This window comes from Mauremys reevesii, linkage group 2 (genome assembly GCF_016161935.1).
Source record: "Mauremys reevesii isolate NIE-2019 linkage group 2, ASM1616193v1, whole genome shotgun sequence".
NCBI classification, from domain to species: Eukaryota; Metazoa; Chordata; order Testudines; family Geoemydidae; genus Mauremys; species Mauremys reevesii.
In genome coordinates this window covers 108,651,623-108,676,407 of record NC_052624.1, presented here as the reverse complement: position 1 = coordinate 108,676,407, position 24,785 = coordinate 108,651,623, and positions in this window count along the sequence as shown.

Below are 24,785 nucleotides of genomic sequence, written 5' to 3'. Positions count from 1 at the left end.
TGCTTAGCTGTGAGCCACTCCACGCACCGTGACAAATGTATTGACATTCTCTATCCAGTTATTCGTGGGCAGTTGTCCATATCAGAAAATAACCAAAATTGTCATTTAATTCTGTCTCTTGTTGGAAGCCTCAGCAGAGAAAAGCTAAAAGTAGAATGGGCTTCGAGATGCAAATAGCCTCTTGCTCCTACAGGTGTTTCTTTTAGGTCAGAGCCCACACACAGCAACCTATTTTGCTGCTGCCAGTATTGTATTTTGCCTGTGGTAGGCTGAAACCTCTACTGGGGATTAAATTGTCAAAGTGGATGAAACGTGGCAGAAAGGTCATTTTAACCTACAATCATGTTATCTGAAATTGTTGCTGAAAGAAAGCAAAAAGGGAGACAAAGGAATGATGTAAAATGTTTTCTTTAAACTAAAAGAACAATATTTTTACAATGAGAGGATGTATCCATTTATGGACTATTGGATTCTTGTTTTGATTGGTCAGTGATGATAGAACAAAGTCCCTGCCATTATTGGATTTTGTGTGTGTGTGGGGGGAGAGCACTTGGCTATTTATACAGTTCAGCATGAACAGGGCTTTGAGAATGGCAGGGAGGTTGGAGCATCATGACCACCTGCCTCAGCACAAGTGGATGGACTAGACAACCATTTAAGGTCCCTTCCAGCCCTACATTCTATGATTCCATATCCTGGGCCCCAAGGATTTACCATTGCTTTATTAGGTCTTCTTCCTGATCATGAAAGATGTTCTGGCCAGGCCAAATGATCATAGAATCATAAAAGTGTAGGACTGGAAGGGACCTTGAGAGGTCTTCTAGTCCAGTCGCCTGCACTCAAGGCAGGACTAAGTATTATCTAACCTGACAGGTGTTTATCTAACCTGCTGTTAAAAATCTCCAGTGATGGAGATTCCACAACCTCCCTTGCCAATCTATTCCAGTGCTTAACCACCCTTACAGTTAGGACGTTTTTCCTAATGTCCAATTGATTTGCCTTTGCTGCAGTTTAAGCCTATTGCTTCTTGTTCTACCCTGAGAGGTTAACAAGAACGGTTTTTCTCCTTCCTCCATGTAACAACCTTTTATGGTTTTGAAAACTGTTATTATGTCCTCTGTGTCTTGTCTTCTCCAGACTAAACAAACCCAGGTTCTTTTCAGTCTTCCCTCATAAACGTTTCTAGACCTTTAATAATTTTTGTTGCTCTTCTCTGGGCTTTCTGCATCTTTCCTGAAATGTGGTGCCCAGAACTGGACACAATACTCCATTTGAAGCCTTATCAGCACAGAGTAGAGCGGAAGAATTACTTCTTGTGTCTTGCTTACAACACTCCTGCTGATACATCTCAGAGTGATTTTTTTTCTGCAACAATGTTACACTGACTCTCATTTAGCTTGTGATCCATTATGACTCCCAGATCCCTTTCTGCAGTACTCCTTCCTAGGCAATCATTTCTCATTCTGTATGTGTGAAACTGATTGTTCCTTCCTAAGTGGAGTACTTTGCATTTGTCCTTATTGAATTTCATCCTATTTACTTCAGACCATTTCTCCAGTTTGTCCAGATCATTTTGAATTTTAATTCTGTCCTCCGAAGTACATATAACACCTCCCAGCTTGGTATCATCCATAAACTTTATAAGTGTACTCTCTATGCCATTATCTACATCATTGATGAAGATATTGAACAGAACTGGACCCAGAACTGATGCCTGTGGGTTCCTACTTGATATGCCCTTCCAGCATGACTGTGAACCACAGATAATGGTTTTCCAACCAGTTATGCACCTGTCTTATAGTAGCTCCATCTAGGTTGTATTTCCCAAGTTTGTTTATGAGAAGGTCATGTGAGACAGTATCAAAAGCCTTACTAAAGTCAAGATAAACCACATCTACCACTTCCCCCCCCATCCACAAGCCTTGTTACCCTGTCAGAGAAAGACATTAGGTTGGTGTGACAGGATTTGTTCTTGAAAATCCATGCTGATTGTTACTTATCTTATTAAGTTATAGATGTTTGCAAATTGATTGATTATTTGCTCCATTATCTTTCCAGGTACTGAAGTTAAGCTATCTGGTCTGCAATTTCCTGGGATGTCCTTATTCCCCTTTTTATAGATGGGCACTATATTTGCCCTTTTCCAGTCCTCTGGAATCTTTCCCGTCTTCCATGACTTTTCAAAGATAATTACTAATGACTCAGATATCTCCTCAGTCAGCTCCTTGAGTATTCTAGTATGTATTTTATCCTGATCCTGGTGACTTAAAAACATCTAACTTGTCTAAATAATTTTTAACTTGTTCTTTCCCTATGTTAACCTCTGATCCTACCTCATTTTCCACGTTCACTCACCACACAACTTTTTGGTGAAAACTGAAAAAAGAAAGTCATTTAGCACTTCTGCCTTTTCCACATTCCCTGTTATTGTTTTTTTACCCCTCATTGAGTACCGGGCCTACCCTGTCCTTGGTCTTACTCTTTCTTCAAATGCATTTGTAGAATGCTTTCTTGTTACCCTTTATTTCTCTAGCTAGTTTAAACTTGTTTTGTGCCTTGGCCTTTCTAATTTTGTCCCTACAAGCTTGTGTTATTTGTTTATATTCATCCTTTATAATTTCCCAATATCGTGAACATTTAAATTGATAAAAATAAAAAAAAGCTTTAAAACCCATAATATTGTGCAACTGTGAAAGTGTAAAGAGATAAAAATTGAAAATAGTGCTTAAAAATAAGGATCAATATTATCCATCAAAATCATAAGAAAAATAAAAATTGAATTGTGCCAAGCCTAATTATGAAAGGTGCAGGCTGAGGGACGTACTGGCCACCACTTCCAGCAGCTCCCATTGGCCTGGAGCGGCGAACCGCAGCCAGTGGGAGCCACGATTGGCCGGACCTGCGGATGCAACAGATACACAAACCGGCCCAGCCCGGCCCGCCAGGGGCTTTCCCTACACAAGCGTCGTCCCAGATTTGGGAAAGACTACTCTACATTATCTATAAAACCTTTCCTTTGTCTCCATCCATAGTCCATGCCATCAGCTCTGATTCAAGAAGGTACATAAGCACATGCTGAAATTTAAGCAGGTGTGTAGTCTCATTTACTTAAACTTGAGCACATGCAGTGTTTTGCTGGATCAGGGACTGAAGGGTTATGGTGACTGTCTACAAGTATTCAAAGGGCGTACAACAGCAAGAGGGAAGAATTATTTTCGGTGATCCTAGAGGATATAATTAGGAATAATGGGGTTATGACAGGCTTGACAGAGCAATATCAGTCAGAGAAAGGCACTAATATAACTAAGATGGCATTTCAAACATGAGCAGGTATGGTTTATTTTCAAAGTGTGAACAAAGCGGTCCTCCCGGGAACAGAGAACTTCACCAGCCCTAGAGATGTAGCTATAGCAACCTTCACAATATTAACTTTCGTAATCCACAGGTGTTGAAGATGCATAGATGTTTTCTCATAATTCATCTCCAGATAGATACTCTGATCTGCATAATAGCCTGTATTTATGCCCCAACTACTGAGTACTTACAATTCTCCCTTACATTAGCAGCATGCCCATTCTTTATTTTATAGGGGGGGACATGAAACTTGCCCTTGTTATCTGATAAAGTAGACAGATCCATTCTCTTTTGTTTGTTTCTTTGCTTTAAATCTCATTGCCAATAATCCTCAAATAATTTCCCACAGTCTTTATCTGAATGACTTGTGGAAGAGACAGAAGCTAAACAAAAGAAAATAGTCATGCTACTTTCCTGTACACATTACATGCAGATGAATCAATTACAGACTACATCAAGGACAGACTGTTTCACTACAGAAAGCATAGAGAGACTGAACCCTTCCTATGTCAGATCACATTTAATTATCAACCACAACATCATTAAACGCACCAGGCCAAATTCTGTCCTGATTTACACCCCAGGAAAAATCATTGAAGTCGGTGGGGTTGCGTGAAATATAAGTCAAGGCAGAATTTGGTCCACCATCAAACAACTCCAAAGAAGACTGGACCTTTGATGATAATAAAAATCTTCACTTCACTGGTACAATAAAAGAAGAAAATTCAAGGCTCCAAGAGCAAAATGACCCTTCATTGTATTCCCTGCTAATCTGCTAGGGAGTTCTCTTCACAAGATAGTTCAGTCACACACTCATAATTTCCATCAAAGCCAGTTAAGGACATGTAATGAAATCTGTAAATTATACAGATCCTGTATCACTTGCCCCTTGCCCTCTTTTTCCTTTGTTCTCTCTTTCTTTTACCTTCTGAACATACTACCGCTTAGCTGTCCCCCTTCATTTCTTTTTTGTAGGCAATGGTAGCATGGCCTTATTCATTGTATTACAGTAGGTCTTACTGAAGACTCTATCTGAGACTGTGGTCAGATTGTACTAGGCACTTTAGTGTGTATATATGCAATAGGCACCTACACACATGCAGTTGTGTGTGTGTGTGTGTGTGTGTGTGTGTGTGTGTGTGTGTGTGTGTGTGTAAACTACAAACTATATTACAAGAATGTTAAAGTTGCAGAGTCAAGCACTCATAAATTAGGAAATGCCAGAATTAAGGTTGCCTGTTCAACCTTAATCCCCCCACTTTGTGCATATGTGTTATGATACAATCTTTAATTACATGATCACATCAAATGTTGCAGGGCAGGGGTGACACAGCTTACTCTTTAGTCTGGATTGTACCCTGGTATGTGTTGTCAGTAGCTACCAGTGTGGTGCTCTGCTCTTGTTCGATGATGATAACAGTTGGCTGTGTGCATATTCCCTCTGTGTGCTGCCCCGGCTCTGCACAGATAGCTGACACAGCAAACCCCGAGAGAACCCCCAAAGATCACAGACTCTAGTAAGGTACGAAGGAACCCGAGCCAGGTTTATTGTCAAATGAAGCACAGTAATAGTTTCCTATAGACTCTACAAGACATACTATGAATATGCGCCCCCTGGCAATGGACACAGCTCAGTCAGTGGCGGGACTTTCCACTGCCCCTTAGGCTGCACAAAGATGCGCACTCTAGGACCTACTTTTATACAGTTAAGGACAGATTACTCATCCCTACGGACGTATTGAGGTACAGCCCCTTGGCTCATTAGGGTGATGTCTCCCCTTTGATCATGTTGTTCCAGACAAACAGATCTATCCATCATGCTGTCCTGTCTTTAAGATGCACCTGCCTGTTCCTTGTTATGTCTATGGAGTGTCCTTGTATCGGGCTGTCCAGGTGCCATCTTGGCACAAGTTCCTCTTGTTAGCACTTATATGTGTGAATGCACCTGCTTCTAACAACCCTCTTCTCACCAACTTCTGTGAGTGAGACCTGCCTCTGGCTCACAGCCCAGCTTTTGCTTAGCAATGCCTGAAAGTACTTTGGTTCAGGCTTCAGGCCACAGACTAGGCCTCTGACACAAGAGTTTATGTTTCAGGGCCTCATCTTACTACAGTATGTCACAGCATGCTTATGGTATGTCACAGCTTTCTGGCCAGTTCTACTAAAAATTGTGTCTTGAGAACAGGGTTTGAATAGTGTGCAGCAAATAACATATGGACCCATGCTATTTTTTCCACAGGATCCTTGCCTCCTTCAATGCACAGGATGGACAGTGCTTGTTAATGAGCAGCTATTCAACAGTTTGTCTAATTTGAATTTGTCTAACTTCAGCTTTCAGCCATTGGTTCTTGTTATGTCTTGATTCACTAGATTAAATAGGCCCTTTAGTAGACAATCTTTTCTCCCTGCAAAGGGACTTTTGCTCTGTAATCAAATCAAATCAAATCACTTCTCGATCTTCTATTTGTTAAGCTAAACAAATAGAGCTCATTATGTCTCTCACTGTACCTCATTTTCTCCAGCCCTCCAATAGTATTTGTAGTTCTTTTCTGCACACTTCATTTTTTCCACGTCCTTTTAAAAATGTGGAGGCCAGAACTGTACTCAGTATTCCAGTATGGCTTTCACCAGTGCCATAGACAGAAGAAAAATCACCTGCCCACTCCTATTCACTACTCCCCTATTTTTACATCCAAGGATCACATTAGCCCTTTTTGCCATCGCATCGCATTAGCAGCTCACATTGAGTTGCTTATCTGCTGTGATACCTAAATCCTTTCCAGAGTCACTGCTTCCTGGATACAGTTTTCCTTTCTGGAAGCCTGGCCTGCGTGCTTTGTTCCTAGATGTATCACTTTGCATTTGGCTGTTTTAAAAACACTTTTTGTTTGCACGGACCCGTCTTCCCAAACAATCCTGACTTCTCTGTATGACTGTCCTGTCCTCATTATGATTTATGGCTCTGCCAATCTTCCTTGTATCTGCAAATTTTATCAGCAGTGATTTTAGATTTACTTCCAGCCTATGGATGGAAATGCTGAATTGTGTTGGGCCTCGTACTGATCCCTGCAGAGCTCCACTAGAAGCACCCTCCATTCAATGAAGATTCACAACTGACAACTACTGTAGTTTTTGAGATCTGTCAGTTAGCCTGCTTCATGTATGTTTTATTGGTATTTTAGAGGACTAACACCTATTTCTCATAAAATCACATTAATTATATTCCTATCTTTAAATCTTTATTAATTGAATCCCATATCAGCTTTTCCATTATTTTGCCCAGGACTGATGTCAGGCTAGCCAGTATACATCCTGCCTCCCCATTTTGAACGCTGGTACAACATTAACTATCTTCCTGTCTTCTGGAATTTCCTTGGTGTTCCTAGGTTTATTAGAAATTAACATCAGTGGGTGAGAGATCTCCCTAGCCAACTCTTTTAGGACTCTTTGGTGCAAGTTGTCCAGGCTGGTTAATTTAAAAATATTTTTCCCTAGCAGATGTTAACATCCCTGTCAGTTACTAATGGATTGGGAAGTACTTCATCAGCCTCATGTGATACAAATACATCATCCTGCTACTTTCCAAATATAAAACAAAAATATTTGTTGAACACTTCTGCCTTTTCTACATCATTATTAACATTTTTACCATCTCCATCTAGGACTGGACCTACACTATTGTTAGGATTTCTTTTGTTCCTAATATACTTAAACTCATTCTTCTTGTCTGTCCTTATCCCTTCCAGCCATGGATTTTTCCATGAGGTCTTTAATGTCTCTGATCAGGTTTGTACACTTCATAATTTTTAATTCATATTGGTTGCTATCTATTTCCCCCTCTTCAGTTTGTTATATATTGATTTTTTATTACTCATTGCTGTGTTCACTTTGCCACTGAAGCAGGATGGGCTTTTAGCCAGATTTATTCTCAATCTTGATTGTGGAGTTGTGGCTTCTTGGTCATCTGATAAACTCTTCTTAAAGAGGTCTCAATTTTCATTCTCCACCTTAACACAATTTTTCTTTCTACCCATTACTCAAGATATAACTCAATCTGTTCTCTGGTTTGATTCAGTGATCTGTAGCAGACTCCCATCAGTTCTTCCTCCAGGACTTTTTTAGTTAGTACATTAATCCATATGAATTCAAAATCCCATGGCCCTGAGTATAACTCTAAACCAGATAATGGTGTCTTTAGCATAGAGTGCCACCTTCTCCATCTCTTTTTTCCTCTCTATCCTTCTGAAACAGGTTGTATCCATCAATTTTAACTCTGCAGTCATGTGAATCATCCCTCCAGGTTTAGTAATGGCAATTCTATCACATTTCCTGTCATCAATGAGAATTTTCAATTCCTCTTGCTTGTTACCAAGACACCTAACATTGATATAAAAAAACTGAAAAATGTCTTCTCTTCACTTCCTTTATGACATCAATTCAGTGTGTCTGAGGCACATAGAGTAGGATACAATCCTTGACCCAAGGAGCATATGCTCTAAATAAAGGGGTATTATTATTCCCATTTTACAATTGGGAAACTGAGGCACGAAGAGATTTGGTGATTTGCTCAAAGTCACACCCGAAGTTTAAGTCAGAGATTAACTCAGACCTTGCGATACTCACAGCACCACCTCAACCACAGGACCCATACTTCCTTTCAAATAGTTTTCAACCCACGTTGCTCCCATGTGCAAAAGCCTGTTTTTATCAAGCTCAAGTAATTTTGTAGCTATCTAATGGAGTGGTGAATGCTATATATCTGAAAAACATATGTTCCCATTAACCTTCAATATAAATAAATACCTGCAAAAATACAACAACATTTTGGGAATCAAGATCAGTGCCTCTTTATATTCAAATATCTTGATTTTTCACCTTGGCAAGCACTTTGGTGCAAATTAGTGTGCAAAAAAATCATTGTGCTAGTGATTCTGACCCAGGTTTGGAAGGTCTCTATCAAGAATTAATTTGACAAAGTCTGAGATAGTGCAGATACTTTCTCATAAAGAGCTCCATTTTTTCAAAATAGGAATATGCAAACTCCTTTGCTGTAGGGATACCTAACTTTTAATTGCTGAATTTATTGCTAACTGCAGCCATTTTATAGCAAACACAATATACTTAAAGTGTGAATAAATTCCAAAAATGATTAGGCTTAATTATCAACACCCCCGAGATTTACTATTTTTATTGGCTTTCACTATTTTTAGTAGTTTTTAAAACCTTGCATGGGTGCTATATTTTAGAATTAGAGCTCTGAACGCCAGCTGGTTTTCACTCAGCTAAGTGTTTTATCTAGAAGATTAGATTACACACCCTAGGGAAGAAAGAGACTTAAATACATTGTACAGCAGGTAACATGCTTGGGGCTGTGTATTGTGTCATTAAGAGCAATATGAGAAACCAGCAAGGCTGATCTTAATCTCACTGATCACCTCAATTAACACAATCCCTACAGTGTCCTCCTTGAAATTCAGTCCCCCTGGTTTCTTGTTCTGTTTGTTTAGTTAGGATAATCTTCTTTATAAAACCATAGCAAAAGGTACAAAAGTTCATATTAAGTAAGTGGGGATGTGGCAGTTACAGAAGGAAGCCACACGCCTAATTGACATGGAAATCAACCAGCTGACTGTTTAGGCTTCCAAGGAAAGACATGTACTAGGTAGGGACCTTTTAAAAAAAAAAAGGAACAAGGCTAATTATAAATAGAATGCTAACGCGATTATATTCATAACAACCTGTCTATACTTACAGTAAATATCTTTATCATTTGGAAAATATCTTCTTCTGTGTATCAACATAAGCAAGCAGCACAAATAGGGCCTGATCCTGCAACTCTTTACTCATCTGACTAGTCATTACTCATGCGGGGGCTACTTGCATGAATAAGGACCATTCTAGTGAGTAGAAGTTTGCAGGATGGGACCCATAGATCTTGATGAAATAATTTTGCTATTGTCCATTTTCTTCCTCCCCAATAGCGCATAACAGAAATTACGCGTATATTATTTTGTATCAAAATTGTATGTAAGGCTAAGAAAAAAAGTAGGGGTGCAGTACAAAGTATGGGAAGCTAGTAAAGCCTGGGTTTGGAGACTGACCATCATCAGCTGGTGAGGGGCACAGGACAAGAAACTCTACATCCATAACTGCTTCCTGCTCGCCAATCTTCTGATGCCCTGGATGGCTTTCAATATGTGTCCCATGGCCAAGATGCCACTGAAAACTAATCAAATCATAATGGGTGAGAGACTCTGTAAAGCACCTTCCCCTTTGGCTATGTGGTGGTGGGCTTGTATCTTCCTCTACAGCGTGTCCTCTAATAAAACTTCATTTCATCCCAGTGATCCCATCTGTGTCGATATGAGTTTTATTCCTCCCTATGTTTCAGAAAGGCAACTGATAGCTCAGCGCTGTGGCAACAGCCACGCTTCTTTCCCCTTAACGTAAGGGGTTGTGTTTGGCGGGAGGCAGGTGAAGGGTGAAATGTTCCTTTTTGAACATTAATCACTTAATCGGTTGAATACTTAAATATTTCACCTCTATCAATGTTTTAAACCAGTTCAGGTCTTAAAGCTCACTGCGCGACTGCCATGAAATGAACAGTAAAGGCTCCAATAGTGAATATCTGCAGCAGCTAGATTTGAGTCCCCTGCCAAAAGTTGTAAAGTGCAATGCACCTGTTCTGAGCTAAGAAACCTCTGTCTTTTATATTACTTCTTCCCATTGACTTCCAGGCTATACGTAACAGTGATGTGGCAGAGGAGCACAAATGGTAAATATTCTCCAAGGGGGGAACATTTTTCTGCTATTGATGAAGCAAACATATGTAAGAATTTCCCATCAACATTCCTTTACAATGGAAGGGCTGCCTCATTTGCATCACGGTGTTTTATATGTAGATGGGGCTAAAATAAAGTTATTCTCAGATGCCTATAAATATTGAGGAGTGCTCCCAGACATGGGTTCATACCAGTTTTTTTTTGTCTCACATTCTGAAAGCTGTGCATTGTGGTCGCTTGGATTTCAATGGAGATCTTGAGGGAAATTCGTGCCTGTGCTTAACAAACAGATGACATAAAAAGACAATTTCAAGATGAATAATTAATCAAACTGGCACAACCCAGGTGAGCAGCTGGTGCATTATAATTAGAGATGGATGAGAATCAGAGCTTCAGGTCCTAGCACTCCCTGAATTTTGGGGAAGTTCTGATCCAGATTGGGATTGCAGCTCTGTGGTTTAGACCCATCTATAACTATGCTCATAAGGGACAGGTTTGTCGAGTCAGGATGCATGGCAGGAGTATGATTTTGTGATGACATTGAAGCTTGTCAATGCAAATTGCAAGCCAAGGAAATGGGCCTGTAAAAATGAAGAGAAGTGACTCTTAGGTCACCTTCCCCTCCTCTTACCCCAAATGATCAGCAGTTTTGTAGTGTTGCTTTAGTGCATTAGTATTGCTTGTTTCAAATGTTGTGAGTAGAACTGATAACAAAATTGTCAAAAAATGAGATTTCAAGGACAAGACCATTCTTCATGGGTGATCCAGCTTTCTGGAGATTTTCCACATTTGAGAGGGTTGAGGGGAGAACATGGAGAGACCAGTTAAGATGGCTTAGGGTTCCTTTGTGCCACCATGGCATACAGAAGAACCATCGTGGGACTGTGGGTCTATCCCATAGACTGTTTTTGGAGTGGAATTTCATTAGTGTTCAAACGCTAAGACAGGAAAGAGGGTAAGGCAAGGGTGGGTAAGAGCATATGGGATGGCTGATGAAAAGAGAAAGGAAGCCATGTATGACTATTGCAGACAGGTGAAAAACTATCATCCTGTCTGGTCTAGTGGGGATTAGACAGGGTAGTTCAGTGGACAGGACACCGGCCTAGAAGTCCTGAGATCTGGATACTGCAGCATCTGTTACAGACTCCATGTGATACCTCGGGCAAGTTGCTGTGCCTCGGTTTCCCTTCTCTAAAAATGAGACTAATGAAACTTATTGGTTGTTACAAAGTGCTTTGTATTTGATGAAAAGCATTATGTAAGCACTAACTTTTATTATTCTAATGAGGCTGCAAAATGATGTCTTTCTTGCAAAATGATCTTTAAAACATGAAGCATTAGGATGGTGACTGAAATCATTAGTATCAAATTGCTCTGCTTTTGCCCTGTCACACTGAAACTTCAAAGCAAAATTGTCTTGTGGGTGTTTATAAGGTTTTATAAGGATAACTTGTCTTAGATCTTTAGTGAAAAAATAATCAGACTTTTTCATACTGAATGATTATACAGCGAAAGAAAGGATCAATATTTTCCTACCCTTCTGTGCTGAAACTTTGTTTTGATTCTTGAATTTTAAAAACACTTGCAATTGAAATGAGGAGGAAATGCCAATAATTGTTAACAGACTATTTAGAAAATAATTATAGGCTGGATTAACCACTGCATAACTTCATTTGATGGCAATGTGCTCCTACATAAAACCAGAGGAATTCAGTGGGGCTTCAGGTCCTATGCTTGAACTGTGACCGTACTGGCAGCTTTTCTGCTGCTGTTTGACTCAGATTGTAAGCTATTTGAGGCAGCCATGAGCTTTTTGTTCTGTGTTTGTATGGTGCCTAGCACAATGGGGTCCTGGTCCACGACTAATAATTAATTATATTGTAGAGCCACAGCAATATCATGTCACTGGAGTGGCACAAAGGAGCCAGAGTGATCCATGGTTTGCGAAATGGAAATGGAACAGTCAAATCTTTCAGAACTTGTTTCTTTTAAGCTGCCAGTTTGCTGACTTTTTTATTGTCAAAGACCATAGTTCCTGGGTTCATGTTACATAGTACCTAGTACCTGATAAATTAATTGACAATAACACTGTTGTTACGACTGGAGTCAAATGAAGGAAAGAGCAGTACTGTGGCTGAGATGCAGCTGCAGAGTATTACAATTATGCAATTTTATGTCAAGCCAGTTCATTAGCATTTAAATCGGTTCTTAAATATTATCCTTGAAACTTGCAGTAATGTAAGCCTTAAATCCAGTGATGATAGTCGTGTGAGTTTAATGACTAATTTTAGCCTTAATTTTGAACCTGCTAAATTGCTATTATAGAGCCATGCAATTTCACAAGGCTGCTTTAAAATGCATGGATTTGTGCTTTGCCTTTAACAGGTAAAAAGTAGACCTTACCCCACATCCATATTTGAAATCAGTAGCAAACTGTGCAACACCTTGACATAAACCTCTCATTGATTACAGTTACACTCCTGACAAATTGAAACCCAGGACTTCAGATATATCTTTTAAGCCATGTATCAGACATAAAGTATAAATCAGAGGAGCTGGATGGCTGTGGATTGAATATACTAGCCTTTCACCTCTGAATACCAACTTGGGTTCAAAACTGGTGTAAATTACCAGTGAAATGAGTCTGTCAGCCTTAATCCAGTCCCAGTGCACATTTGATCACCTCACACAATTTAGCACAATTCTGTGTTTCTGTCAGCCTCTGCTCATGAAAGGCCCAAGTCTGTAATAGTGCAGGGATCATAGAATGTGAGTGAAATACTTTGACCAAGTTGTGCAAGGACACACGGCATGACACAAGCCATCTGCACTATCTGGATATACACAGTACAACAGTCTCTCACCATCATCAATGCTAATATTTAGCACATTGTTTCCTTGGTTTAAAACAAAAAACAAAAAACCAAACAAGCAATAAAAAGCTTTCACATAACCAGAAAAGATCTGAACAGATCCCATTTTAAAACTCAATCCAGTGATTTTTTTGGTGACCTTTCCTGATTAGGACTATATTTTCATCCATTTATTTGGCTCTATTAGGTAATGCACTGTCATGAAATGTGTAATCCTCATGAGTTTTATGGGTTAATTAATTTATTTTTCAACTGTGGTTTCTATGGATGAGTAATCTGGTGCCACATATTTCAGTCACAACTGAAACTAAAAATTCTTCAGAAGCTGACAAGCTAAACAAATGGACACTTTAGTAACACTGCATTGCTCATCTGCTTGAGTCTATGTTTTAATTAGCTGGAGAATGATAAGATGTTTCATTAGGTGGAAATTACTAAAGGACCCGGGGGAAAAGAAAAATATGTAATGAAATGGAATGCTTATGCTATTAGTCTCAGTAGGTTGTCTCCACTCATGTTATAAAAGAATCACCCCATAATCTTGTCTTCTGAGAACCCTGATGTGGGAACAGCTTTAGATGATGAAGGAAAGTTCCACAACAGTGATAATGACACATCTCCAATATCACATTAAAAAAGTTGCTCGGTAACTTCATTGTTGATAACTACTCAGGGAGAAAATCAGTATTCGATGTGGTAAAGGCGAGGTCAAGCTCTGTATAATTCTGCTTAACAAGCAGTGCTGCAGGGAACCCAGAGATGGTGTGAAATTACTGTAGTAGAATTATATTTTATTAAATTAAAGCTTCAAAGTGAAGGGAGTGACCACGATTTATCTCCAATAATAAAAGTTTGATTACAAACCGAATGTCACAGGTTCAGTAAAGTGCTTTTCACTTAATACTAAATTCACTTCTTTTGCCAGGAACATTTTCCCACCCATTAAAACATTAGGCATCTGTGTTCTTGTACAGCATAAAATAGGAAACTCAACAATCTGGGGTTTCTTCCTCTTTATTTTAATATTTCTTCACAAAGGACTTGCTGTACCTGTAAAATTAATGGATCGAGTACCTAGCTAACTACAATTTTGCCATCCTTAAAGGGATGTGGAGAGATGGGACTGAAGCTAATTCCTGGAGCCAAGTCCCTTTTGAGAAAGTTTGAATCCAGCTCCAGATACGAATTTTTCAGGTGGTCCAAAGCAGAGCCGGGGGTCTCAGCCTCCTTTGGGAAAGGGTTAATCCATAGGTAGATCTGAACTATGGGGCTCATGCCCATCTCCAATCTTCATTGTATCAGACATGTTTCTCATCATGGTCCTGATCCAAACCCCAAGGAAGTCAGTGGGAGTCTTAACATTGTCTTCATTGGCTTTGTATCAGACCCCATAATATCGGGGGAAAAGGTCTAATAACCTGTTCTTTTGGCTCTAGGGAGGGCAAAATGTCTTATGTGTCGTAATGTCATCATGCTTCAGGTGTAACTTTCTGTTTTCTTCCCGTTCTTTTGGAGATGCTTTGCCTCTTTCCACAAGCTGTTCTTTCAGTGACCATAAGAATTGGGGAACCTGCTTCTGTTTTAGTATTTTGCGAATCCTACAGAACCGTGTTTTTTCAAGGTTTGCTTTTCACAACACATGTTTTTTCCCTTTTCATCTTAAACCATTTTTTCCTGCAAGGGGAATGTAATGTTCAGAAAATATGTACTCCTAACTGGAAGTCAGTGTTAGGTTTGACACGCATTCTTTCCCTGCTTGTAGGGTTACCAGCGGAATAAAATAATAATAATATTTTTTAAAATGCAGAACCAAACTTAATTCAAGTCTCAAAAGTTTTGGGTTCTATTCTGAGGGCTTGCTTCATTTCACAGCAAGACCAATGGCCATTTTTTCATTGACTTTGATGGGAGTTGGATTAGGCCCTTCATTTTGACCTCATGGTTGTCAAATGGGTTCTAAATTTGGCCATTTGGGTTATTCCATCTGTAATGGAAAATTAAATGCCCCAGAAATGCCATCTTACATGTGTGATTCATGCGTTTCCATGGCCCATAGCACTATGGAGGCCCTCCAATATTTCAGAAGAAAAACTCCCTCTGTGGATCCAAAGATTATACCTGCCTTATTTGAAATACCTAACTAGTTCTACTTAAGTCAATGGGACTGCTTAGCTGAGTATGGCAAGAAAGATTGGGCCCTAAAAGAACACATGTCATGCAGTTTAACCATAATTACAGTGTGATGCCTCAGAAAGAGGCCTACAATCGTCTCTTATACAAAGCCAGCAGCTCATAGCATGTCCTAGTAGATTCCTGGCAGCCACAGAAAGGGGATATGCGCCAAACCCCTGACCCCCTCCTGCATCCCAACCCCCTGCCCCAGCCTAGAGCCCACACCCAAACTCCCTCCCAGAGCCTGCACCCCACACCCCCTCCCACACCCAAACTCCCTCCCAGAGCCTGCACTCCTCACCCACTCCTGCATCCCAACACCCTGCCCCAGCCTGGTAAAAGTCATTGAAGGTGGGGGAGAGTGAGCGATGGAGAGAGGGGGATGGAGTGAGCAGGGGGTGGAGCCTCAGAGAAGGGATGGGACAGGGGCATGGTCTCAGGGAAGGGACAGGGTGGGGCAAGGTTCTTTGGTTTTGCATGATTAGACAGTTGGAAACCCTACTGGGCAGGCATGTGGAAGCCATGCAGGAAGAGTGCACCCAGCTGTACAGCCGGCAGCTCGGTGGCCACCAGCCAGTGCAGACGCAGCACCTCCCAAATGTCAGGCTGACCACATCTGCACGGGCTTGTGCATGCCTGGGGGCCAATTGACTGTTCTGCCCTGGGGCCCAGAATTGCTGTCGGCAGGCCTGGCAGCAAGTTTTTAAAGGTGATATTTAACTGTAAACCTTAATACATGATGTAACATTTGTAATGTAAGACATGACATGTAGTTTTGCTGCAATCTATCATACTGTCCTTTAGAAGACAAAAGAGCACCTGAAAAATTTACTTTTGACAATGAACCAGTAAAAATATATTGTTTTCTTTCAGTGGAATAATGGCTTGAATTAGAATAGTTCAAGGTAATGTAGAACTTGTATAATTTTGAAACACTGTATATCCTTTAGGCCAGTGGTTATAGCACTCACCTGATGAGGAGAAGGGATTTGAGCAGAACCATGCCACCTCTCTGGTGAGCGCCTTACCTGCTGCACTATGGAATATTCCACCCTCTTGACGTTGGTCCACTTTAATTAAATAATTGAATATTAATTAGGCCAGAGACTGAGAATGACACTCCAGCCCAGTGGTTGGGGCATTCACCTGAGAAGTGGCAGATCCCTGTTCAAATCCCTTCTCAACCTGCAGATGGGGTACTTGAACTGATGGCCTCCCACATCCCAGGTGAGAGCCCTGACCACTGGGCTACAGGTAAAAGGGAGAGCCACTTGCCCTCTCAGCTGCTTTGTGTAGATTGAGGTGGCCTCTGAGCATGCCTACCTGATCAGGCCCCATACATGAGTTAGGTGGAGGGGAGAAGCACCTATCTTCCCCTGGTTTATGGGTCGCTAGCAGAGATTGCTCCTCCCTGCAGCCTGGACTTGGGCACCTGTGTCTGGGAAAGGCAGGGCATAGGAGACACCCCTCTCATCAGCATCTCCCATTGGCTAGCTTAAGTAGCTCCCCGCCTAATGTGTTGGCTTTTGTGGATCCCATTCTAAGGCACCCGTCTGTCCCCATTCATTGTATAAGGAGCCCAGGCATCTAACTCAGGCTTTGTGGGTCGCAGGTTGTTCCCGTGATTTTCTAGGTGCTTAAAAGTTAGGTGTTGTGCCTAGGCCCCTTTGTGGATCCAGGCCTATGTGCTTTGGCCACACCCCATCCTTGCTCCTAACATTGGCCCCTATTGTAGGAGCAGCAGTGGAAGGTAGACTAAGAACCTGGTATGCCGAACTGTACATCCGCTGGGGACTCCCCATGCCTCATGAATCCTCAGTTATGGAGATAGAGATTGTTTCCTCTTCCAAAGGAGCAGAGCAGGGCTGAAAATCTGTCCCTTTGTATTACATCTAGTTATATATATGCAGTAGACCTAGCTCCATGAAATTAATGTAACTATGCATTGTTAATGCTGCTACAAATAAGCAATAACAACAAGAGAGGGTGGTGTTTGGTTTTTTTCATGTTCTGTGGATGCGCCTTAACATATTCAAGGTGCATGTTCGAATCACTTCATTCCTGTTTTCCTAGCTCAAAAATAGTGAAAGTGATATTTCCCTTTCTTTTTTAAAGTGCTTTGAGATGAGTGGATGAAAAGAGCTATATAAGAACTAAGACTTATGATTATGACCATCATTATTATTGACATTTCCCTGCTATATTTTAATTTGGTAGAATTTGTTATATATATGTCCTCTAAGAATGAACCTGATTTAGATTCACTTGAGTTAGTGAGTGAAAAAGTGAATTATTTTGTTAATTTCCCATAGGGAAAAAGAAAAGGGTCTCTGCATATAAATACGTGTCAGGAAGCTCAAATGATGTGAAGAGGTCTTGAGTTACTCAGCAATTAAACTTTTGTGGAATAAGGGGAGGTGATCATTAAAACACTGATCTGAGCAGTGGGAGAGGGAATTGCTACATGAGATAATTAGATGACATCATCTCAAGAACACACCGCCTGAGCTATTGGTCTTTCTTGCAGGATCAGGAAATATGCTTAGTAGGTGGGCTTTAATAAGGATGATTAGCCAGGGCTTTGTACAGCTGTACTTGTGGTCTTCTGAAAGACAGGAAGGAGAAATGGCCTGTGGGGAGATAAGCAAAGGGATTCCTCTTGCTCACTCCTCTGGCTGGGGTGTCTCTCAGTTGCTCCAAGCAAAAGTCAGGGCTTCATTTGTAAGAACGGGTGTTTGTAAATTTTATTAAATCTCTTCTTTATTGTTATGAACATATGCATCCATTGATTAACAGATATTAAGGCCAGAAGGGACCATTGTGATCAGCTAGTACCTCTCCTGGATTAACACAGGCCAGAGATATTTTACCGAGAGGTAAAGCCCATAATTTCTGGTTGATCTAGCATATATTTTAGAAATATATCCAGTCTTGAGTCAGAGATTCAGGTGATGGAGAATTGCCACACTGGATCAAACCAATGGTCTATATAGACCAGTACTCTGTGTCTGAGAGTGGCCAGCACCAGAGGTTTCAGAGGAAGATGCAAGAAACTCCATAGTGCATAATTATGGATTAACCTGCTAATAGAGAAATGTTCTTTTTAACCCCATCCATTAGTTTATGCCCTGAAGCTTGATTTTATTTCCCTTATTAAAAATACATTTTTATCCTCTAATGTAACTGTGGATGTTCTCGTTATCCACATTAAAGTCTTATTTTTAATCACACTAGAATATCACACAACCCTCTCTTCCGCACCTCTCTTTAACAAGCTACCCTCTTGCAACACTATTAGTGGTGGATGTTTGGTGTAATCATCTGGAGGCGCTAGATCAAAGTGCTGGAAGGCTGGCATCCTTCCAGAAGCTGAGATAAGTGGCCTGTTATAGTAGTGGCAGGATGTGTGTCTGTGGGTGGAGGAGAAGAACTGTGAGGTGGCTTCACTTTTCTGTTTCCTTGCTCTTGTGGGTTCGTGTCAGGCATGTGTTATGAAGTCTTATAAAACTTGGCTTGAGAGTCTTATACTGATAATTATTTCTGTTAACACATAGAGGTTGATTTTGTTTGCTGCGTTTATGCAATCAGCCTCATTTACATTAGTCAGACAACTAGGGGAGTACAGAATTCAGGACCTGGTCCATATGTTGGAGAAAAATGAAGGGAAATGGATTTGGTATTTTCTGAAATACAAATCACTTTCCCTGTGCCTGGGAGTCACCAGAGCCCTCAAATAAAAAGCAATCTGTCAGTGGTTAGGTGACACTTCAGAATAAACATTTTCTCCTCTATGGAATAGCATAAGAAGGGGGTTCTGAGTGGCAGAACAAAAGCGCTGCAAATGAGATATTTGCACTAAATTAATCGAGAGACACCTATCCACATTACATGATATTTTCTCCTTTAAAAAAGGGAAACCAACCCAGAAATCAGCCTTTAATAACTGGAAGAAAAACAGAGGTATATCTACAAACTGCACAGAGATTGGAAGCTCTTTGGGTGGCCCACAGGGAAGCTTTAGGAAGGTAATTTTGCTACCAAACGAGTGTTCAGAAGGATGAACTGAATATGCTTTCAAAATGTATGATTGCTGTAAGTAATTCTAATTACCTACCCTAGCTCATATTACATCTTTCTGTAGAGATCACAAAAGCACTTAATTTTTTACCTACAACGTGGCAGAAATCCCTGAGGAAAGTCTAAATCCATTTACAAGGACTGCCGTGAGAAATATTGTAACGCTACCACCCAACACACCTATAGTTAAAGGTCTGACAGCATTTCCTCCATATTGTAAAGCCTTTTGTTCAGAAGTTTATCACTGAGACCTGCAAAAATTCACTCCAGGCTGTAGCTTGGCCTAGAAAGGTTCAGCCAAGGAGCACTATTTCATGGCACTTTGTCCTCTTCTTTAAAGTTATGACTGAAAAAGGAGCTGTGGTTTCCGAGCCTGCGTGTGCTCCTATTACTCAGAAAATGACTTTGATTTGTAGAATGAAATTGTGCAGGTTCTTAGTCTAGAATGTTGGTTATTTTTTTAAATTTAGAGATTTTTGTGGCAATTGCAGATACTATAGTTTGTGCAGCATATTCTCTTTGAAGTATGAAAATGTACATAAGCGCTGTGGCCCAAACCCAGTAGCCTTCATTCAGGTAAAACTCCCAGTAACTCCAGCAGGAGGATTTCACTGAGTAAGGACTGCAGTATTTACCACTGCGGCAGCGTTTCTGTCTAACCTATCTGTAATCCACAAAACATAGGAGTGGTTGAGCAAAAACTTTGCAAAAACCCCAGAAACCAAACAACTCTTGTCTGGTTTCAAGTTTTGGTACAAATTAGAAACTCTGCTCAGATCTGTTGAAAGGGTTGAAGACCTCCTGAGTGAAGCTGGGTCCAGTTTCAAGCAAAATCTGTTCTGAGTTAGGGTTTTGACTTGAAACCTGGTGAAACTTTTTGCTGAGTTCTGCTTTGCATCGGTGTGTGTGTGTGTGTGTGTCAAAAAATCAATTCAGAGGAATGAATCTATGTGAAGTGAAAACCTAAAAGAGATTCTTCACACAACCCCCTGAGAAATTAAACTGCTGAGTTATGCATGGTTCTATGAATGGTACCTCATATGCTCTGTTTTAAACCACTTCTAAAAACACTAGGGGTGTGATCCTGGCCTCACTGAAGTCAGTAGCAGGAGCAAAGAGAACTCTTTTATTCCCCTTCCACCAGAATACTTTGAGTGTAACTGACCGTGCTGCTCCAGAGCTGAGTGTAGACTCTCAGGGTATATCTACACTGCAGTGTAAGTCCAGGTTGGTGGGACTCAAGTTCCACACTGTTAGGGAGCTCTGGGCTTGAGCGTCTACCTTGTATTTTAACCCTATGTTAAGACCTTTCTAACTCATGCTCGAATCTGGGGCTTTGGTGTCCACACTGCAGTGTGCAGAGCCGAGTCAATGTAAACTGGGGAAAGGTCCCTCCTCCTCCCCTACACTCACTGGCGGCGGGAAGCGGAGCAACGCGGCCCCAGCCTGCTCCACTTTCCTTGCCTCTGCCCCTGCCCCAGCAGTATTGCTTGGGGGTGGGGTCTGTGGAAAGGTCCCCCCTCCCCTGCACCCACCGGCGGCCGGAAGTGGAGTGCTGCGGCTGGGAGCTGACGGAGTGAAGTGGGCTGGGGCTGGGCTGCTCCACTTCCGCTGCTGCCAGTGACTGCAGGGGAATATCCCTTCCCACAAGCACCCTCCCCCGAGCAACACGGCTGGGGATGGGGCGAGGGAAGCAGAGAGGACTGCTCCCCGTCTCCTGCCAATCCCCTGGGCCACTCTGGGCCTGCAGGGCCCCCAAAAGTGCCCCCCACAGCTCCTGCCTCCCAGACCCTCCAGGTCTTCGGCGGTGGGACCTTCAATGCTGCCGAAGAAACCCAGAGTGAGTGAAGGGCCTGCCACCGAAGACCTGGAGCGCCGCCGGGTGAGTAAAAGCGCCGCAGCAGGTGGTGCCTTTTTTTTAATTGCTCCCCCTGTCCCCTCCACCTGGCTACGCCACTGGGTATGGGGCTTCTGTTTTCGATAGAGTGGATTGCAGATTGTTGGGATAGAGAGGACCAAGGAAATTGTCCCATGGGATATTTGTGGGATACTTTCAGCTGACTCCTTGGACTTGAGTCAAGCAGGGCTGTATCTACACTGCAAAGCAATAGGGCTTGAACCCTGGGTCCAAGCTCAACTTGAGCTCGGACGCTCCAGTCTGCCGTGTCCTGGGACCCTGTGTTCAAGCCCTGGGTTAGCGCAATTGCAGCGTAGATGCAAGAGGTGGTTAGGCTTAAGCCTAGGCTCATTGCAGTGTAGCCATCACATGCATTCAGGATATTTGGTCTGACTGCTGGACTGAGTGTTTTTACCTGTTCTACCAAATTAACTGCACAATTGAATGTTCTTAGGTTTTCTTTCTTTTTTCTCTCTTCAAGTTGTCAGATAGGGTTAGCACAGGTGTTAGCAGTTGCTCTAGTTAATTGCTGGTAGTTTGAATGTAACATTAAAGCTTGGCACCAGCAGGAAATCTTTCATTATAACCCTCATAGGAAAGTTATAGATAGTTAAGGGGGAGCTCAGCTGAGTGAGGTGGAGGAAGAAGAATCAGCCTGAGGAAGGAAAGTCTGGATAGTGAATCCATCTCAACCCACCTAGCTCCCTAGTCACTTTAGTGTAAGACTTGCATGGGCTGTTATAGATAGTTTGTAGTCAGGGAAATGACAATAGGATTATCCTTCCCTATTAAATAGAGGTTTGCAAGAAAACTTATGCCTGGTCTACACTGTGGGGGAGGGAGGGGATCGATCTAAGTTACGCAACTTCAGCTATGAGAATAGCGTAGCTGAAGTCGACGTATCTTAGGTCGACTTACCTCCCATCCTCACGGCGTGGGGTCGACTGCTGCCACTCCCCCGTTGATTCTGCTTCCGCCTCTTGCCACGGTGGAGTACAGGAGTCAATGGCAGAGCATTCAGGGATCGATTTATCGCATCTAGACTAGACGCGATAAATTGATCCTGATAGATCGATCGCTACCCACCAATCCAGCGGGTAGTCTAGACATGCCATTAGACTCATTGGTATGTTTACATAGCAGCTAGACACCTGCCGCTGGCCCATGCCATCTGACTCAGTCTTGTGGGGCTTGGGCTGAGAGGTTGTTTCATTGCCATGTAGATTTCTGGGCTAGGGATGGAGCCTGGGCTCTCAGACCCTGTGAGGTGGGAGGATCCCAGACCTTGGGCTCCAGCTGGAGCCAGAAGTCTACAAAGCAATGAAACAACCCTGCAGCTTGAGCCCCATGGGCCTGAGTCAGGCAGCATGGGCCAACCACAGGTTTTTCTACGTACCGTATGTAGTCTGTGTAGACATACCACCACCAAGGGTTAACCCCTGGGAGAATCCTGGGTGATTAGGTAACAAAGTCAATGGAGATTTTGCCTCACACAGTAACATTTTAAATTACATAAAAAAATACCTTGTACCTGAGTTGTGCTGTTTTTGCTTATCTTTTATTCAACCAGAGTTCAAGAGGCAATAAGTACAAGCATTGCAAACTTTGTGTCAGCCCGCTCACAGATCCTGATACCTTGGAACATGGGAGGGTCTTTGTTACCATTCCAAGATACTGGCAGGCATCTCTCAACATTATGTTCCAGCATAAGAAATACCAATTTGCTATTGCTGTCTTCCACTTGTGTAAGTATTTTACTGCTGTAAAAAACAGTCGCCTTCCTCTTAAATAAATGTCAAGAACGATCTCTTTTTGTTGCTCTAGCTGAAAGTGCTGTTTTGAATGACTAATAATGTTTACAACATACAAGGATTTCCCGTGATCCGAAAGTGTGTTCTTTATAAGTGGGCCACAGTGGCAAGCAGCTCTCACTTGTATGTCAATTATTTTATTCAAGTCGAGGTTGATTTGAAGTAAATATTTCTGTAAAAAACAGGCGGCCAGCTGCTTAGGCCATCCTGCCCCTGTCAATGAATGAAAGTTTAGGGCCAGATCTTCTGGTGTGGCACAGCCGCTTCCACTGTGTTATCAGGGTAAACTTGCCCCAAAGTTAGTATAACCAGCCCAGCATAATGGGGGAATTCTCTGATGGCACAGAGCTAGCAAAGGGCACTTGCAGCATTCCACCTCCCTGCTGCCAGACAGAGCAGGGGAAAGGAGAGGTGTCTAGACCAGTAGTTCCCAAACTTGTTCTGCCGCTTGCGCAGGGAAATCCCCTGGCGGGCTGGGATGGTTCCCAGGTCCACAGGTTCGGCCGATTGCGGCTCCCAGTGACTGTGGTTCACTGCTCCAGGCCAATGGGAGCTGCTGGAAGTGACAGTCAGCACATCCCTCGGCCCGCACTGCTTCCAGCAGCTCCCATTGGCCTGGAACAGCAAACTGCGGCCACTGGGAGCCGCGATTGGCCAGACCTGGGGACGCGGCAGGTAAACAAACCAGCCCCGCCCACCAGGGGCTTTCCCTACACAAGCGGCGTAACAAGTTTGGGAACCACTGGTCTAAAGGAAAGTGGGCACAGCTGGGATGCACCTATGCCACACTGTATTTGGACCCGTGGGTCTTTTTTCAGTGATGTAAATTAGAGCAACCTAAGAGCTGTTCTAACTCAGTGCAGGGGGACTGATTCAGCACAGAGGAGCAATATGAGTGTGGAAACAAAGGTGAACTTTAAGCCACTGTTCTGTGTACACACACACACACACACACACACACACACACACAGAAAAAAACCTTCATGCTTTGCAGATCAGTCAGAACCCAGGTTCTGGCCTATAGGGCTTAACATGTCGGGAGGCAAGAAGAGGTAAGGTTACATGATGCAGGTGATAAACACAAGTGAAGTTACCACTGGATAGGGTTACCAGATAGCAACTGTGAAAAAACGGGATGGGGGTGGGGGAATAATAGGGGCTATATAAGAGAAAGTCCCAAAAACCGGGATTATCCCTGTAAAAATGGGACATCTGGTCACCTTACCACTGGAAAAACTGCTTGGAGAGGCTCAAATGTTTGCAGGGTACGTTCTTGTTGTTTAATATCACTGCAAGCAGCAACTCCAGCTCAACACAGATTAACCATCAGCACCAGATGAACTATTGTGGAACATCAGAAGACAAAAGACTTGGATGATTGCTTCCTTCCGCAACCCATGAAGAGGAGACATACAAAGAATTCCTCCCATCAGCTTAGCTGGCAGCTCACAGAAGGAGGAAAGGGAATAAAAATCCCTGACAAGGAGAAACTGTATCTCTATGCTGCTTGGACTTTCGAGGATGAAGTTTTCTAGGCATGAGCAAGAGATCCCCAGTGTTTAGCTTGGGTTAGCCTATGGGACATATAGACCTTGCTTGTGATAGAAGCTTCTATTATTTTTTTAAACTTAAGATTGGAACTCATTTGTGAGTATATATGATTACCTACTTTAACCTTGTAAATAATTCCTATTTCCTTTTCCTAGTTAATAAATCTCTAGATAGTTTATTATAGGATTGGCCACAAGTGTTGTCTTTTGGTATGAGATCTAAGGTGCAATTGATCTGGGATAAGTGACTTGTCCTTTGGTACTGGGAG